This window comes from Chelmon rostratus, chromosome 11 (assembly GCF_017976325.1).
Source record: "Chelmon rostratus isolate fCheRos1 chromosome 11, fCheRos1.pri, whole genome shotgun sequence".
In the NCBI taxonomy this organism is placed as follows: Eukaryota; Metazoa; Chordata; class Actinopteri; order Chaetodontiformes; family Chaetodontidae; genus Chelmon; species Chelmon rostratus.
The window spans coordinates 13532747-13552698 of NC_055668.1; the positions used below are offsets into that span (position 1 = coordinate 13532747).

Here is a 19952-nt window from a genome sequence, read left to right on the forward strand (position 1 = left end):
TGCTGCCAGTCAAAATGTTTTCGGAACACAGAGGCAGCGGTGGGATTCTGATTTTTCTGTCATTTGCAGGAATAAACATTTTAACCAATCAATACCAGAAATACTTTTTTTCCCTCCTGGATATCCGTGACTCAGACAGAAAACAAATTGTGGAAAAGGTAAAGCAGGCCACTTTTTTTTTCCTGTTTAGAGAACAAGGAATGAAAGAGCAGGAAGGGCGCGGAGGAAGTAGAACGGACAGACGAAGTGTCGTGCAGCCAAAGGACGAGGAATTTTAAAACTTGGAAACTCAAAACAATTGCGGCAACAACCTGCAGCAGACGGTGGGGGGAAACAGATTTTCAGGAACAAAGGGGGTCTGTGTGGAGGGAGAGAGGGGCTTGTTAGCGTGAGAGTGACCTTTCCCCACAGGTGTTGAGATGTTTCTTCACTCCTCTGCTGTCTTTGAGAAAATATCAGCTCACTCTCACCGCTGTCTTTCCTCCTGTGATCTTCGCTAAGCCTCAGCATCTGCCAGAACGTTATCGCTAATTTTTAGCCTTATGAGCAGGCTATGATGGATCTACTGTATGCCTCTTATACACACATGCACACACACACACACACAGATACAAAAAGCAGTCACCGGTGCAAAAGATCGAGAAGGTCTACCGACACAAAACATTCACATATTACCACCTTATAAAGTTTATATGGTGATACAGCGTTTGCAAACATGGGAAATTTAAGCATCTAGCAGTAAAGGGACAACATCATTATTCATTTGGAGTTTTTACGTCCACCTGATGAACTTCAGTCCAACATTCCTTCCAACATCTCATTTAGCTCTGTTTTGGTCTCCACCACCTCGGGAGGGAAATTTCTGTCTGTTTACCTGCTAAATGCTCCTTTATGTTCACCACCTTTGTCTGGGTAACGTCTGGTGCTGAGCAGATAGTTTGCAGTTTCTCAAACTGAGGCGCGCCTCCCCAGGCAGTGCAGTTGTGGGTTGACGGGAGGGGTGCTACGGGAGAGACGCGAGGCATAGGCTAGGATTACCATCCAAAATCAAACTCCCACTGAGTCATAGCTTCAAATTTGAGCACACAGACATGGTGCACATATCTCCAGTGTCATTCTCATGCAGCTTCACTCGTTTTCATAATTGCTGACATCATGGTATCAATAAAGTTGCCTACAGTAAGTCATGTAATTGTGCTGTTTGTACTCCAAAGGGCTAGTTTATTTGAACATTTCTTCTTAAATTCAGGTAATGAACTGAAAAAAGAAAGGCTAAATATTGTGTCTCAAAACTTTTATTAATAACAGAATAAGTTTGGTGGTCAATTAAGCACCAAACTCAATTATTTTGACCTTTAGATCTCTAAAATGTAATTAAAACCATCAGTCACAAGGAGAAATGCTCATTGCGCACATGATACGCTTTCCTTTGGGTTCTTTAAAACTCCTGCAAACATCATTGTCCCCATACTGAACTTACAAAACAAATGCTGTGATGATAAGGGCTGATTAGTTACGGACAATTATGTATTAGTCACACACCCTCTGCAAAATTGCTTGGTTAGTGAAAGTCATACTGTTTACAGAAACTGATCCATTTGTGTAGTTGGGTTCTAGTTTTGGTGGTCCTTGATACAAATGACTAAGTGTATGTGAAGGCACTGCTTTAATGTCCACAGAGAATTATGATCCGACTCTGCAGTTCTCCCCACCTCTGTGCAGCTTTTCAGCATCTTTCAGCTTGATGTGTTGGTTTTACAGCCTCTGGGCAACTTCCCTATTTTTTGGTCATTCTCGCTGCTCTCATCAGCGTCATTTCCAGTAGCAGCAGGCTGCTGGTTTCAGCAAAAAAAAGCTGTGCTTTAGGCACTGTACACTGCCTCCCCAGCACCAAACATCACACAGACAAAGTTAGCCATTAGCTGGTGAACGAAGCGTGCTTTTAGCAGCTGAAGAGACAAAGAGACACTTATTTTCCCTTTGTAGTTGATCAGAAACACAACTCCAAATGAATGTTAGCTACATACCTGCTTCATGTAAAAAAAAAAAGTGCACTTAAAAGCAACTCGGTTTGCTGCCCCCAAGTGGCCAAAATACCTACTGATTTAATCCCACTGACAGACTTTTCTCCACTTTTCTCCACGCTTAAAAACATGAATACAATTTTAAGACTAAATAACTGGATTAAATGACTTCACATGCATATTATTTGTAGTAAAATCACTTTGCATGCCATCAAATGTTGCTGCAATACTCAACCAGACATACATTTATTTACAGAACAAAACAACAAAAGTCTGAGGCAGCTGCGGCACATGGCCCACGAGTTTACCTTCTAGTACAGACAACCTGGAGATAAGTCAAACTCATAACTCATTGTGGAGTTTCCTTTTGTAGATATCCTGAGAAATGTGTGTAAGAGAAAGAGAGAGAGATCCCAACTGCTGCCTCTCATGAATTCAGAGCAGAGGCACAGCATGGGTCCAGTTTCTCAACAACAGCATGAGTCGAACCTCGCTGGGTTCCAACAGCAGCCTGCAGTCACAATAACTCTCTCTCCAACTTCATCAGACACTTTATTCATCTCTTGGAGACAGTTCAAACTCTTCTCCCCAGGCTTTGAATAATAATCAGCTTTGAGGAAAAAAAAACATGAATCCATTTCAATAAATATGTAAATAATCCGATGTAAACACATAGATAACACCAAGATAAGATATAAATTCCTCTCTCGTAGCAGCACAACCGAGGGACTTTGTTGATTGGGGATTTCAGTTCTTGTCATCTGGTACTCGCTTTGTTTACACACACATCATGCAGCATTAAACATCAGTGCAGTCTTAGTCTCCTCGAGGCAGAACGGCTCCGAACTCAAAGGAACTCAAAGAGTACCAAGACTCTACACATCTCTTACATTTTAGGAAGACATCATATCGCACCATGAATAATTTCTCACTTGTGACAGCATAACATACAGTATCTGGACTTACCCATGACTCCACGGACTCGCTGCACTCTCAAACACAGCGCATGATAAATACATGACATGGGAATTTACATACTGAAATGGACTATACATCATCACCAAGTTTAAAATCTGCTTCCCCTCCAAAGACAAGTTGGCACAGAGGTTATCTTGACAGTCAGCATGATAGAGGTTCAAGGACCCGAAGCTGAATCTGCTCCGTGATGATGTACTCATATCTCAAAACACATCTTTTTACAAGAATACATTTAACACCGTATCATAATCTTCACTCTCGTGGTTGTCTTCATTAATCAAAGAAGTCATTCCTGGAAGAACAAGCTACACAACGCCTTCTTAAATGGCACACAGTGCTTCTTTTTCACCTCAGCCTTAAAGGATAGGTTCAGATATGTTCAAGTATATCTAAATGCAGTGCACACACGGCTTCTTTTAAGATATACTTAAAACAATGCGACGAGTCTACAACCATGCTAACAGCTCAACTCACACACAGTGAGTACAGTAGTGCTTTAAGCTAAATGCTAATGATAGCATGCTAACATGCTCACAGTGACAACATGCTATTTTAGCAGGTAAAATGTTCACCATGGTATTTTAGCATGTTAACATTTATGAATTAGCAGTAAACCCAAAGTAGACCAGCTGAGGCTGGTCCAGAGTTTTGGACAAATTCCGATTTTGCTGATGGCGCAGGATCACTGCAGCTAGTACAGTTCATCCTGAAGGGAGCATGAATGTCTGAACCAACTTCGATAGGAATGTTTCATTCAAAATGAATGTCAACTACGTGGTGGTGCTAGTCAGGATTAGTCATCTTCTGGGCACCATGGACATCTGAATGTGAGTCCATCCAATAGTAGTTGAGATATTTCAGTCTGGAAACTGGTGGACGAACCGACACAGCAACATTGTCATCCCTAAAGCTGTTAGCATGGCTAAACATGTGAACCGACCCTTTACCTCAGCCTCTGAATTTGGCACATTACACTTTCCCCTGAGGATCAGCATCATCACGCTTCATTTACGTCCACTGTAATAACTGACATCATCGTTGCTATTAACAATATCATTAACTACATAATCAACACTTTAAACACTATCTTGGACAAAACAAAATGTTATCTCCATTTTCCAGAAGATACTACAAAGCAGCTGACAGCTGTACAGACGATATGCTTTCATAGCTGCTCCATCACTTGTTGCCCAAATTAGAGAGGATATCAAAACATTAAAAATGTAATTAGGAGCTAATACTGGGCAACAGTGCTTTTTTTGGAATTAAATAGCATTATGGCATTTCCATCCGCTTCTTTACACTTCACAAACTCAGCATGGATAATCATTGACAAGCATGTACAGCACAGTTCTTCTGTACAGTTCATACACGCTTCATTGTTTTTTCTTTATACATTGTCCAATGAGCTGCTTTATTCGCTTATTGGCAGTGTTGAGTCTTCTGCTAACTGGTCAGTCCATCAGCCCCAGGTTGGGTATCCATTCCACTGGGATGAAACATGAAGGCATCAAAAAGCACAGGAGGCTGAACACAAGCACAACTGAACTCAACTGCTGTGGTAAAATGTCTTTGCAGGTTCATCTCTTTATTTCAGGTCATAAAATGTCGAGTTGAAATCAAACTAGACTCCACTGAACTGAAGCAAAACGTCGTCATTTCTACAGTGACTTTCCAGTGAGTAGTTTAACTTCAACTGGACACTGCTCTGGTTTAAGTACACGAGGCTGATTGCAAGGCAGGGATTCTGCTGAGGGTTTGCCTACAGCTAACAATGTGGTGAAGAAGAGGCAAAGGGCTGCGCTTCCAGAGGTAATTAAAAGATCATGTTATGTGGGGAGTTTAAAGAGAACAAAACTGAAAAAAGGGTAAAAAAAGGGCGACAGAAACAGTGGCAACAGAAATAAAATATGCAGACACTGAAACAGGGCTTAAGTTTTTTCAGGAGGTCTCGTCTTTTGTAAGATGTTGTGTGGGTGTCCTGTCTACTGGCATCGACAGCTTTGCTACATAATGATTGTCTTTTGTCTCATCAGCCTCCACACACATACATGTGAGTCAGACAGGACGCACAATTTCCCACAGAGAGAGAGAGAATTGAAGCTCCTTATACTCCATTGTCTCTAGTAGAAAGGTACCTGCAGAGCAGTGCAGTAGTGTGAATAAGCAGTGTTACATTAAGTTTCATTAAGTAGCAAAGAATGGATTGAATCATGCTATCTTTACTTCCTCACTCTGACCCTAGAGGGAGCTACAGCTGTGGTCCACTGACAAAATGACTCACGAACTGATCCCTATCTGATAATACAAAACAGACAAATGACAGCTGGCACTGATGAACCTAAAGACTTTGATGATAAATATTTAATCTTTTCATTTGTTAATGTTGTGTGCATGTCATATAGAATACATTCTAGATGTCTAGTTATTGCTGTTTTGATTTTAATTAAAAATAATCTGCAGACAGACTAATAGAGATTCAGGTCTTGAACTCTGTGCAGGCTGATTCTCCTGCACACACTTCTCATTAACACCAATACTGGTTAACATACATAAAACAGCTGCAGAGATAGCAACCCACACTGTGTCAGCCTACTCACAACCAAATGTGTCAGAGTGTGTTCGGTTCTCATTGAGGGTGCTGATCCTTGTTTTTTTCTTAAAGTCTCCTTAATGATCAGAAAGCTTTCATCTCACGCTCGCTAAGGTTTGAACTGATGGCAAAGCACATGAACGCCCACAGCACACCAGATACGTGTGCACGCTACCAGAAACTATCACAGCCTTACAGGGCTTGAGTTTGCTTGCATTCCCAATGAGCTGAGACCACAGAGAATATTGTCTGGCGAGGTCGACTCCTCAACCTCACGTCTGCCAGAATGTGTGTGTGTGCAGGAACGCATGGCCACAAGCGTGTGGATGTGCATATGCATGCGTGTGCATGTCTCCTGCTAGTATGTGTCTGTATGAGTACTTACATACGGTTGTATGCATATGTGTGTGTGTGTGTGTGTGTGTGTGTATAGGAGAGCGAGAGAGAGCGTGTGCGTGTGTATGAGTGTGTTGACCTACAGCTGTGATGTGGATCACCAGTATCCACTATTGTGAATGAGAAGGATAAATAATCCAAGGTGCTCTCTGTTGGCTGTTTGATATTGAAGCCAAATGCATGTGAACAGAGCATAGAACCAAGCGGCCCCACAGCAGGCCCAATTTGCCAGCATTCAAAGCGGCTCGACCTCAACCCACCTGATATGAATGCAATCATTCAGCGAGACCGGAGAACATTGGGTCTCCCAGAAGGCTGGCAGTTTTCCTCCGTCCAGATTTCAGAGCTGCTGCACAGACTACGCTGCAGCAGAGAGATGTAGTGACAGTGACCCCCCTGAAAACAATCAAGCGTTGATGTCCCATTTAATCAAGGGTGAGCCTGCTGAATCAGCTATAGGACAGAGATGGTGTGGCTCATGGAAACAGACGTGATGGAATGAGAGAAAATGTGAATGGAAAAATCGGAACAAAAGAAATTATGATTATTTTGGTTTGGACAGCTGATGGGGAGTGAGGGATATTCCCTCGCAGACACTCTGGATGTTGGCTTGTACATGTGTTCGCTGCATATGTGCGGGTTCTGTTAGACTTGTGTTTATACTGTTGGGTATCTGGTGTGTTTGTGTGAGCCAGCTCCTGTTCTCGAGGTGGTACGTCGTAGGCCCCAGCAGGGAGAGTGTGAATGCTGTGGATCACCTCCTCGCCTTTTTCTCTCCGCTCGTCTTAGAACCTGGTGCTCTCATGTTTCAGCATGCGGATGTTGGTAAGTGTCCCGCTGCCCCTGTGGTGGTACCCGTAAGCCTGGCGCTGCCCCTCCAGTCACCGAGCGCTGCTGCCCGCCGACGACATGCTGCTGCTGGGACTGGAGCTGCCCGAGCCCCGGTCTTCAAACACGCTGATCTCTAGCTGAGGAAGAATGTCAAGGATCACCGTGATGGAGAGAGTATGAAAACGCAGGGGTGAGAAAGTGCTGGAGGCTTAAAGAATTTCAAAATCTAGGAGTTTCTGCTCTGCTCACACCACATTTTTCATCCCTGAGTGCTATCATGTTAATGTGGGGGGTGCACAACCTAAGCAACTGATCTCAGATGAGGTGCACTCATGAGATGTTTCTACTTGGAGAGATCAGCGACTGGCGGGAATATTTCCTCCTTCTCCTCCCCGGTTTCCTGTTGCTTTCTCATTGGATGCTGCCAATTTCCCATCTCAAGCTCGTCTCCGCGGTGCTCAAATACCATCACATCTTGTTTTTGGCTATGATGAAATCAAACGTGTTTCAAAAGGAAAAATGTAGCATCTGGAACAGCTCGTGACAAGGTCAAGACACGTGTCAATATCATTCAAACTAGATGTGAGGATTTGCTCACTCGGGTTTTTTGATTCACATCTCAAATAATAGTGGGGGACAGCAAATCAATGCAGTTATTTTGTTTGCACTCGGCTCAAGTTGCATCCAAGATGGATCACTGGCCTTATGGGCACGAAATAATTTCCTCAAATTGATGATATATTAATGGTAAGCTAAGGTTGAAGCTAAGTGAGACGTGCAACGCTGTTCTTTGGGAGAACGAGGTCTCTAACTAGCTTTCACACACACAGCCCACAGTGTAAAGGAGTGTATTGACTAATAAGTGTTGGTAATAGGTTGGCCCTGTGACTTGGAGTCTTTTCTTTCAGCCAGTCTGGGCCAGGCCTGTGTGATGGTCCACTGGACGCATCCTCTCTCTCTCCTTCTGCCTTTGAACTACATGAAGATCACTGCGACTGACACGCTGCTGAAAACGTAGCAGCTCGAGTATAAAAGACAACACAATGGGCTCATCGTATGGTCTTTCATGAAGAGTAAAACAGAACAAGATAACACAGCACAAGTGCAAACACACTTAGGGTGCTGATTCATCATGTGACCTGCTTTTTTCACACTTTTTTTTTTAAAGGACATTTGACAGTCATGCCCTGCTTCAGATTTACTCCTGGGAATGACAGTTGGCCATTGAAGTGCTCCTCTGCAGCAGCTGGAGTTTAAATGCCTTGTTTAAGGACACCTCGATGGTAATATATGAGGAAGAGGGGGTATTTCTTATTCATTTATCCATTCCAGATGATTATAGCGGTCCCAGTGATTCTAACTGGTATCCTTCCACTCACAGTGCTTGGTTTCTCTAACCTCTCAAATACTGCCACCTCCTATCAGTCTTGCCAGTCTGGGCCTTATCGTAACCCTGATTCCAAAAAAGTTGGAAGCTGTCTAAAATATAAATAAAACACAATGCGACAATTTGCTAATCCTTTTTGATGTATACTCAATTGAAAACAGCACAAAAACAACATATTTAATGTTCGACCTCATCAACTTCATTGATTTTTGTAAATATCTGCTTATTCTGAATTTGATGCAGCAACACGTTTCAAACAAGTTGTGACAGGAGCAATGATTGGATATGAAAGGAGCGTCCTGGAAAGGCTCAGTCGCTCACAAGCAAGGATGGAGCGAGGTTCACCACTTTGTGAACACATGACTGTATAAAGGATGCTACTGCATGGGCTCAGGAACACTGTGTAAAACTTTTGTCAGTAAACATGGTTTGTTTGCAAATGAATGCATTCACAGCGCACCAACTTTTTTGAATTCGGGGTTGTACTGTATTTTATAGAGCAGCAGCTGATGAGCCAAGGATACAACCCTCATCCCTCTCTCTATGGGGTCTATGAGCAGCAGACCTCTCGGAGCGTAGATCTTCTCATTCTGCTCCTGGATGTAGCCTGATATCTTCTTCAGCACCTGGAATAAAACAGAGGGGCGGGAGGGAGGTTAGAAAAGGACAGATGTACATTTAGAGATGATGCAGATTTGATTAGAATCACTGGAAGCATGATGAAAACCGACAGTAAAAGCACAAGCAGACCATGTGGTCTTGCGGAAAGTAATGTGAACAGACATGACCTGCATATTACTTTTCAAAGTGCACTCTGGGTTACATGTAATAACCATGTGCCTAAAAGAGGCTAAACACAGACAGGCCTGCAGCAACTTTAACCTCCTCCTGTGCTGTTTTGGGTGGAAAAAATGAAAAATGGAAGAAATGAGTTTGCAGTCTTTTTGTGCATAGTTAGCATACGGCATATGATACTGACGAGTCATTGGCCGTCTTTATTTTTCCTGAACGTTATAAACTAAACTCAAGTAATTCCATTATGCTCTAAGTACGGCAGTTATTTTTATACTTCCCAGCCACTCATGTCAAGCAAGGCTGTATGAATTACTAAAAATGACAAGCCTGAGCTTTTCTCTTTTTGAAGTTTTCCATTTGGAAGCTTTAGTTCCTAATTCCAAAGATGGCTCTCTCAGGCTAAATGTCATGCTTTGGTTTCCTGTCGGAGCAATTTGGAAACACTCTAAAATATGTGAGGTGGGCAGTTTATTTAGATTGCACTGGTGCTGGACTTATTTCTTAGTTTTGCAAGTGCATATTGCATCAACTGTGTGAAACCCACAGAGCAGCGGTGTGAAGCTGAGCACCGAGTTCAGACCACGTCTTGGCACACAAATTCAAACAAGCATGCCTGTATACATTCTCCTACACGCACAGTTTGCCCTGGAGACTAGAAGAGTGTTCAAGAAAACCTAAGCACTGTGATGTAGTCCCAGGTCGCTGCTGACAGCAACCAAATGACCACTGACTGATGGCCAGTGATACTAAATGCACAGATCTAAACTCTGCCAAACCATGTCAATCAGCTACATCGCGCTCCACTGGGCCTCATGTACACAAAAAGGATATGCAATCTTTAGCACAAAACAACACACATTTGTATCACTTTAAGCCAGAATTACAGCATTACATATTGTTTATTATACTGTATATTTAAAAAAAACTCTGATTTGCTAAAACTTTGGTCCTATTTTTGTAGCTTTAGCACTCGTTTCTAGTCACTAAGTCAATTAGGGAGATCTGGGAACATGGCGGCATTACTAAAATCCAACTGGGCAAGTACCATGAGCAGTCAGACAGTCAGACAAGTTGTGAAGAAGCGAACAGTTTGGTTATATTATCTACAACTTTATCAGGAGGTAAATCTGAAACTGACCACTTCAAAACATGTGAGATTGTCTGACCACTTGTGTTTCTTTCCCAGAATTTTTTTTTTGGCAACTCAATAAACTTGTTTCTGTAAGCACAGCTGTAACTTAAAACTACAAAACAGGATTCAAGTTACAAGATACAATTATCCTTTGAAGTGCGCTGTATCGGGATGTAAATTCTGCGGTGATTCCTTCGCTGATTTATTCAACATGACAGACTCACATCCTCTTTTGTAAGTTAACTAAAGGTCACTGCAGCGCTCTCAGCCTTGAGAGATTAAAACAATAGAGACTGAGCAACACACTGAGCAGCGCTCCTCTGGGATGTCAAAGGCCTGTTACAGCTGCAGGCACAGCTGGCTAATATAGTGACCCCTGCTAGTCAAGACTAAACCACAGAAGAATACTTCTTTCTCTCCCATTGGAAGAGGAAGAAGAGACTTTTGCAATGTAATGCCTGGATAATGTTACAATCGGGGAGCAAACACGACATGAAATTCCTGAGTGAAAAGCCATTTAAGAAGCCATCAAAAGGCAGTGGTTTGCTCCATTGGGCTGCTTTAAATCAGTCAGATCTGTGTCAAGTATACCTCGGCAGAAAGCAATCAGTATTTGGCTTGGAACAATGACAGTGTATCCACACATTTCTTAACACAATACAAACTGTGTCTTTTGTTAGAAACTCCATCAAAGAGAATCAAATATTACAGAGAGGAAGCAGAGACTCACAAGGCAGAGCCCTGACTAATAGGTTTATTGTGGTGCAGGGAAAAGGCCAGTCCTTTCACTGCTAGCGAGCTCTCGGGGCAGCTCAATCCTCTTCAGCGTAACAATATGACAGTCAAGTATACAAGCTGTGCTTCTGTTGTACTGGCATGTGTGTGACAGCCCCTCTGGGAAAAGCTTTGTGAGTGAGTGTGTGTGTGTGTGTGTACAGCGCCGAAGCAGCAAAGGTGTCACCGTCTGTTTCACATGGATGTTACGAGTGCCTACTCAGCTGCTAGAATCAAAGTCATCTGTGTCACAACATGCAATATAAAGGGAATGATGTGTGTATGCATGTGTCTGAGTGAGTCCCATATGTGCAGCCACATTCTTGTGAATAATAGAAGAAGAAAAATAGGAGGTGGAGTGCTCATAGTATGCGTGAGGGAAGCTCTACGAATCTGTGCTGACATGCTGGAAGCAATCAGTGTCCTTTGATAGGGTGAGATATAAGCTTCAAGGGCTCTGGGTGCTCCAATGAATGTGAACGCTGATCCATGCTCACTGGTGTGTGGCCTTTTTATCAGCATACACTAACACACGCATCAACTTGGGTGGGTATATTTGATCGTCGTCACTCATAACATCATTCAGCCAAGATGATTAAGTTAAACAAGTAAATAAGCAACTCTCCTGTGGGGCTGATGGCATCTCAGCGTCTCAATGGAGCGGGACCCAGCTGACGGGGAGATGAAAGGAGCCTCAGACCAGGCCATTTCTGCATGGCTACAACACAGCAATAAGTCCTTTTGTGCTTCTTGGTCAAGCTCCCAGTACCTCTGCACTGCTTTGATAAAGAAATGTTTACCAAACGCAACAAGACTCGGGAGATGAATGCTGTGGGTGACAGAGATCAGAGCGGAGAGGCATGCTGGGACTTCACACCGCTCCAGTTTAATCTAAAACACTGGCAGGTACCCACGCAGTCACAAGAGGATTAATCAAACTCGCTCTGTTTGTGTCTGCGATTGTGTTATGTATGTGTGTGTTCTCGTTCCATCTCACAAAGCGACAAGCGGGAACACAGTTCAATCACCTGCCCTTTCGCAAGATGGACGTCTTGGTGGCGCTGAAGGCAAATGTCATGTCACAGTTGGCGTGCAGTGCCTTACCCACTGACACACAAGTGCGGGCTTTGCATCAGGTTTTAATAGTGGACGGACAGCTGAAAGGAACGTTATGCAATCAGATCGTATCTTCTGCCTTTTTGGCTCTGCTGCCCTGTGTGTGTTCTGACCTCAGAGAGCCATAGAGCATTAGAGCACACATTTGAATACTTCCGTGTGTGTGAGAGCGCTGGCTTCCATATAAATGGACAAATATGGCAGTAAATATGTCTTGCGGATGGGCAGTGGAGTTTATAATAACCAGCTGTGAATGAATATTGAGCTGAAATATTCCTCCGACAACATTAGTATTCTGCTGCACACTAACAGGATCCAAATCTATTCACTCGCCTTCATATTCTTAATACTGAAATTATTTAATGTTTGAATATTTCTCAGAAGGTCTGGGGTCGAAGCTGATGCACGCTGGGGGCTTTCAGTGTGGAGACCGCATGTTTTCCCATGGCCTGCGCTTTCCCAGGTGCACTGGGACAGTTTTTTTTCCACAAGGCTTCATCAGGTTCTGTGATGAATAATATATCAATATTGTTCTGACAGACTGTTATGAGACTTTGGCCTCTGGAACAACGCTTCAATTTTCTACAGAAGGTCTATTTTAGCTGCAACAAGAACAAAACACTGAGTAACCATAGCAAAACAAGCTCTATAAAAAGTCAAGCTTGGTGTTCTCTGAGGAAATATTAAAGTTATAGAAGCTGTGGAGACTTTAAGGAGCAATTAAACATTTTGGAAAATACGCTGATTTGCTTTCTTTCCGAGAGAAGATGAAAAGGTCGATAGGTTTGGAGCTAGAGCAAGAAGGCAACAGACCCATTTTCACAGGGGACATTTTGACTGGCTATAGTTGGAAATGAACAGGTGTTACTAGCATGAACAATGGCTCCACTCCTTTCAAGTGTCCCAGTACGCCATGACAGTGTGACAGTGTCAGCCAGCACACACAACACCAAGACCCTGAAACAAGTCCAAACTAGCAGCTGCTGTACATGGAATTCAGCCACGATTGATTGTGTTATTTACACCTGTGCTCTTCTGTGCCAGGAAAATCTTCCATGAAAAGGCCCTGTGGTCTAGCTCAGTGTAAAGACTGGAATCAGGGGGAAACAGCTAGCCTGGTTAAGTTGGAAAACATGCCTCTCAACTCCTCTAAAGATCACTAATTACCATGTTTAATTCCTCCCAAAATATGGCTCCAAACTCCCCTAAAGCGCACTAATTAACACATTTTATCATAACGTTAAAATGACAGTTTGTGGTGAAACCATTTCCCAATGCACAACAGTTTGTTCGTCCATTGTTACGGCACGTAACACCCTGAAAACCCATTTGAATCTGTTTTGTGTACAGACTAAACAAATGAGACATAAAGTGTTGATAAGCTATTAGAGGTTTTGAACTCTGGAGAGAGCCAGGCTAGCAACTTCCCCACTTTTTGGCTGTTTATGATAAGCCAAACGCCTACTGGCTCTGTCTCGCTATAAAACACATAAACATGAGTGGTATGATCTCATCTGACTCCCAGACAGGAAACAAATAAGTGTATTACCAAAACTATTTGTTTAATTCTGGTCCACAGATGGTATATGTCCATCCCGCGTGCAAGAATGTAGGTATGAGCAGGTTGATTACCTTTTCATAGCGTGTCTCCATGCAGAGGAAGATGATATAAGCTGTTGCACAAGCCAGACATCCTTCCAGGTATGACTGACCTCCAATTTTTTCGGCCTCCACATAGAAAGAGTTCAGGGTCTTCACCGTCTCCTCAAGCAAGGTTCGCTCAATCTACTTGCAGACACAAACAAACATCCAGGTAGAAATGCGGAGGCATGCACACGCCATAAGGCCTGCGAAAGTGAACTGTGGGAGCAAGCTGTTCAGCTATCAAACAGCCTGCCAAACATACCAGCTGCACTCTGCTCGATCCCAAACACTCCTACTTTGTCAAACATTTTGGAAACACACCTCACTTGCAGAATGAAGGCAAAGAGTTACTCAGAGGTGTGACAACGTCGGGTAGCGGGCTGAGCATCTGAGAGAAGTGATGCAGATTTAAAAAAATGTTTTCTAACGGCCCCTTTACACTGATTACCACTGTGTTTCTTGTGTGTGTGTGGACTGTCTCTCTCTCTCTCTCTCACACACACACACACACACACACACACACCAGTTAGGATTAGTTGTGCTGGTGCACGAGTGAGCCACTATCCGTCATTCACCACCTTAAAAAGAGTGTGGGTGCCGCTTCAGGTGAGCTGGGGTCTCACCAACATGCTAAACTTCCCTGGATGTGCATGTGTGAGTGTGTGTTTGTATTTGTGCCCACCCTGTTGTCCAACTCTGAGGGAAACTTGGTCAGGAAGCGGCAGATGGTTCCCTCGCTGTAGTCTCTCTGTATGAACACCTTTGTTACCAGCGATGCACTGTTCCTCAGCTCCTGAAGGTTATGGAACTAAGCACACAACAAGGGAAAACACGTTAAATCTGTGATCCACAATACATTTATATTCACTTAGGTACAAGAGTAGCACATCCCTCTTGTTATCCAATATTTCCTGCAAGCTTTGAGCGCTGACAACTCCGGCGCAACAGGACGGCACAGTGAGGTAACAGTACATGTTACTACATCAACAGCAGTGCAGGCTCAGTTAGCTCTCTCACTGTGTTCCTCCTGCATCAATAGGCCCAATTGCAGTAATTACGAAACACGTTGAAAGACTCCCCTTTACAGCACTTTGGTGCTGAGTGGTGTGTTTTACACGCAAGCAGTGATTCCCCTGGGAACCACACAGCAGCAACCAAGTGGGCCGGTGTAACTTGTCCCCTGCTGATCTAAATTACTCTCCTCAAGAGGATGGCAATTAGAGATAGAGTGGAGGTGTGGAGGGAGGAGGATGAACACAAAGGGGGTGAGAAAATAGAGTGAGAAACAGAGAGAGAGGCATGAGGTTTCTTTTCATTTCAGAGCCTCAAATAATTTTTAAAAAGTCTATATTTCACAGAAAAATGTAATATTTACTAAATTTTATTCCTTGGCTACACCAGTGAAGGTTTGGCTGGCTGCTGCAGTGTTGTTATTATTGAAAGCAAGCACAGTCTGTGTTTATGAGGTTACCTGCATGTATGTGCCCGAGAGAGTCATTTCCATGTAAGCAGACATAGCACAGTGCCAGGCTTTCATCTCCATACAGGGTGTATCACTCGCAACCAGGAATAGCATCCAAGCTGCTATTTCCGTCAGCTAAAAGCCAAAATCATCTCACAGCCACTACATCTTTCTGTCTGCCAGAGCTTTTCATACCCTTCTTTTTGCCTTCTCTGTCTCTTTTAAACAGACCCCCCACCCCCCTGGTATCTGCAGGCCATCATGATGAACAACAAGTCAATCTATTAATAGAAGCAATTACCAGCACATGATTTAGCATCATTTATCTAAGTTAGAATCAGTTGGCCGAGGGTCAGGTTCATTAAGATTATTCAGGTCCTTTGTTCTGTGTGTGTGTGTGTGTCTGTGTGTGTGTGTGCTGTATGTGTATGTGTATGTATACATATATATATATATATATATATACACAAGTATCCAAGGCAAGAGTTTGCTGTTTGTTAAAAAAAGTAAGAATGGAAAGGGGAAAGACAAGAAGATCAAAAGCACTGGAAGAAAAACATGAGGACATATGGAAGTAACCAATGAAGGAAAGAGGGAAATAAATAGATAGATGTGGACAACCTAAGGAAAGGAAGCAGACAGGTAGGGAGGAAAGAAAGGTGGGAAAAATAAAGGAAAGGGAAGAAATCAAGAGGGGAAGAAGAAAGGACGAGTTTTAGTTGACAGGAGTCCAGTCCAGAGGCATCTGAGTGAGTCACATGTACAGCATTCAGAGCCGTGGGACATCTCGGTGTGCGTCGGCCTGTGATTGTTGACCTACTGACCTCTGCCTTACATCTCCGTGCTGCATGTCGCCTGCAGCTGAGCAAAGCCGGCAGGAGTCATGTGTCTCTGAGGCCGCCAATCAAACACTGAGTCCATTTGTTTATCCAGGCGCAGGTTCACAGAGGATATCTCTCCCAACACTCCCTCAACTTTAATGAACGCGGAAAGTTGTGGTCCAGGGTTTAAAACTGATTGGCCTAATGGGGATGTCGTAGTTAAAGGTCAAAACTGATACATCTGACAACAGGGGTCCAAAAACACTGGATCGCTGTTGTGTTGTGACACCCTGTTCCAGGAGGGCGAGCGAGACTGCATAACCTCCGCAGCTTGTTGAATCACAGAAAGCAGTTGCAAATGTGGTTCCACTTTTCAAAACTCAGAGAAACTCGCTGCAACAGTCGCTGCAATATTTGTAAAGTCAAATGCATCCAAAAGCTGATGAGTGAACCACGTTTGATAGCCTGAATGCGACGTTTGCACGCCTGCAACCAGCACCAAAGTTGAAACTTTAAGTGAGGCATCCGCACCTTCTGGTGATTAATTAGCTAGCTGGATAAGTTGATACTGGAGACAACTGTCTTGCTTAATGTTAGCCTAGCATTTCTACTAGTGTACCACTAGGTGCCGGTACTGAATTCCAGGTACCAGTACCGGTTCAAATGCGAATGGCACCCAACCCTCATGTCAACTATCTGTGCCGCTCTTATGTTTGGAAAATGCAGCTCTGCAGGTTTCCCGCTTTGCCAGACTTTCCACAAACTTCTTTTTCATTTCATTCATTCATTTTGGTTTGTGTGTGTGCATGTGTTCTTTCCCCCCTAAACTTCATTCAGGAATGTCGCTTTCAAAATGTCACGCCTGCCAGTGTATTCTGCATCATTACTTGTTTGTTGTCATAGATTGTAGGAGGAGTTTCCTCGTTGGAATTTGGTCATAGATTTCTGACACTGACACCAAATTCCAACAACAGTTGCCAGGTCTCAAGCGATCTAGGACCTCCGATTTAGGTCTGGAGACCAAAGATTGACCACGTTTTCTCACATAACATCAACTTTCATCAGCCCAAAACTGCACGGGGGCAATCACACTCACACACACATAACCTGCACACACTGGGGTAGACACGTTACGTCTTCATATTGACTAAGGCTGGTTTTCACAACCCATTCATGGTTATATGTAATATGTTATATATAAATATGTACTTCTCTGCAGCTTAATATCAGTTGTTTACTCTTCAGCAACCCCTCTCTCCAAGCTCACCCTGAATAACCAGGAGGCTTCTTCCCCCCTTTCAGTCACTGCCAAAGTCCTCCAACAGCTATTCTGCTTTGATACTAGAGGACTTCATAAAATGTTTCCTTAGTCACGTGGTGTTGATGTTGCTGGCAGAGTGGCCTTGTCTGTGTCCATTTAAGCCTTTAAGATGAATGCCTTCTGTTGGCAGAGTGCTGATGTTTACTTTCCTGCGTGGGAGATCGGGGTTCAAATCCAGTGTCTAAATATAGCATCCAAGCAGACAGCAATGTTAAAGTGTCATACTGATCACACACAGGACTCTATTAAGAAGCTCTGCATCTACTTCGCTCTGCCCTGTCTGCCCTCTCCCTCCACCCACACATCTATCACTTTTAGTTTAGTTTACATTTGTTTGCACATTGATTAAATGCAGAGGTGAAATAAACACAAGGAGAACACTTTACAGGGGGAGGACTTATCAGTCGGGCAAAGATGGTGTGATACTTAATTAATTATCGTGATAGAATGGGGATTCAACCTGTTCTCAGCTCATTTTCCTGGAGAAATTCCACTGATGCACAAAAAATATTGCAAAACATTTATTCTATGAATAGAAATGCGCCACTAACTGAACAGACAAAAGCTAAAGTAAATGAAGTAAATGATGCATAACTACATTTAACATATTTTCCTTGTCATTACCTGTCCACTACTCCAGCTTGGATCTGTGTGACTGTCAATGCCATGACATGTGTCCGACTTTAGTCACTCCGACTCAAGGAGCACATAGCGGCAGCATGGGTGAGTGCTGCCAGTGGGCAGACAATGCAAAGTACACGCACACGCAACTACAGCACGCACAGCAAATACACTGAGGGTCAGACATTTTACTCTCGTCCCATAGCTCTTTGAGCATTTGTCTTCCTGTCAGCTCTCTCTTTTCATCTCTTCATAATGCAACTGGTTTTCTGCCATTGTGAGCAGCGATTTTCATGTATACTGCCAAGCTGCGCGAGCCAGAGGTCTATAAATCACTGAAGTTTAGACAGTGTTGACAAAACAGTCACGTTTCCATGACATCTAGGTGGAAGATCAGTGAGCGTGCGTCCAAAAGAATGGAAAAAGGAAATCTTTTGCTGGATAAAGGTGTAGCGTTGTTTCAGTAGAAAGCTGAGTCTTTGCAAGCCTCTAAGATGATTGCTGTGCTGCTGACACATTATTCGTCAACAGCAAAATACTCCAGTCAGGGCTAGTCTATGCTGAGAGGGTCTGGCAACAGTGGACTTAATGGATCCAGAGACTGCTCCTGCTGCACAAACAGTCTGCAGTATGAGCTGATTGTTACTCAAGTCACTTAATGTGGTCATTTGCTGACTTGGCATACAATAAATGTCATAGAATGACTTGTAATATGAAATGAGACAGGGAAAGAGAGAGGGAGAGGCGAGAGAATGGAAGCATGGGTGGGAGGCGAACTGCTGCTCATCTCAAACTCCAATCAGTGATGGTTACTAACTGCAGCAGCCTGTTCACATTAAATATGCCATGGATAATTGATGGGCCTTGGACATGAAATCTGTCCTGGTTCCACGCACTGTAAGTGTTTGTGTGCATGCATACATGCATGCATGTGTGTGTATGTATGTGTGCGCTTGTAATTGATGGGCCTTGGACAGGTATGCTGGCAGACCACCAGAGGAAGCCAGAGCCGCTCTGCCAATGCCTTGCAAGCTCAGGAATTAAAAACAAAAACAAAAACATGAATCCTGCCCAGCTTACTGTCCACTGCACCTTTACCTGCAGCACCATTAGGCTTGAATTACAGCTTCCACACTCATTAATTGGGAGCTTTCTGGTACCTCTAACACTGAAATACACATGAACACACACATATACTTGCAAATTTGCATCTACGCACATATCGCATGCATGAGAGTAAGCTGCCCAGAACTTGCACCAAACTAATGGCTGTCTCCTCTAGTGAGATCATTATTATGATAACTAAGGCAGCTATGTCTTCGGTGTGATGGTGACATCACCAAGGACACAAAAGGAGGGGGGGGAGAGGAAGACGTGCTGCTGGCCTGAGAGCTACCAGGCATCACTGAGGCTAAAAATACATCTGCAAACGCTGCTGATGCTGTCTGGAGTAACTAGTCCTACTATGTGGCACCGCCTCAACAATGTCATCTCTGCATCTTCTGCATGGAGTTGCCAATCATGAGAGCTTCATTCATTACAGGCACGGACAGAGCGTGGCACCGGGGAGCTGAGAGCGGGCTCATTTAAAATGCAAGGACAGAGCCATGTCAAGCTCATTTAGAAGTATGACAGAGGGCAAGAGAAAGAGAGGCTGTCCCTGTCCATGGTGCTGACTGCTTCATCACCATTGCCACCACTCTCATCAGTCTCCCCATCTTTGAGCCTACTGGATATTCTCCACCTGGATGACCCTGGTTTCTCACCACACAGTGCATTAAAAAAAAACAATTAAGACAAAAACTGTCAGTTCCCTATCTGAGGGAACTGTCTGCAATTACAGAGCTCACAAACAGTGATGCAAGTAAGAGAAATTGAAGCTCGTGGAGGAAAAACACGTTCTTGCGTGAAGATAACGAAACATGACTGGACTTCAAATTCATGATAAGGCGGCGGTTTGATTGAATTAAGGGAACATTCAGTCGCGATAAGGCAGAAATCAAGGCACAGCAAGCAAAATACTCAGTTTGCAAGACTGCATTTCTCAACCCACATTT

The 19952-nt window shown here is 43.5% G+C and overlaps 1 pseudogene; it reads right to left on the reverse strand.

Annotated features, from left to right (window-relative positions):
• Window positions 1-6872: 6872 nt before the first annotated feature.
• LOC121614269 overlaps window positions 6873-19952 on the reverse strand; it is a 31347-nt pseudogene continuing 18267 nt past the window's right edge.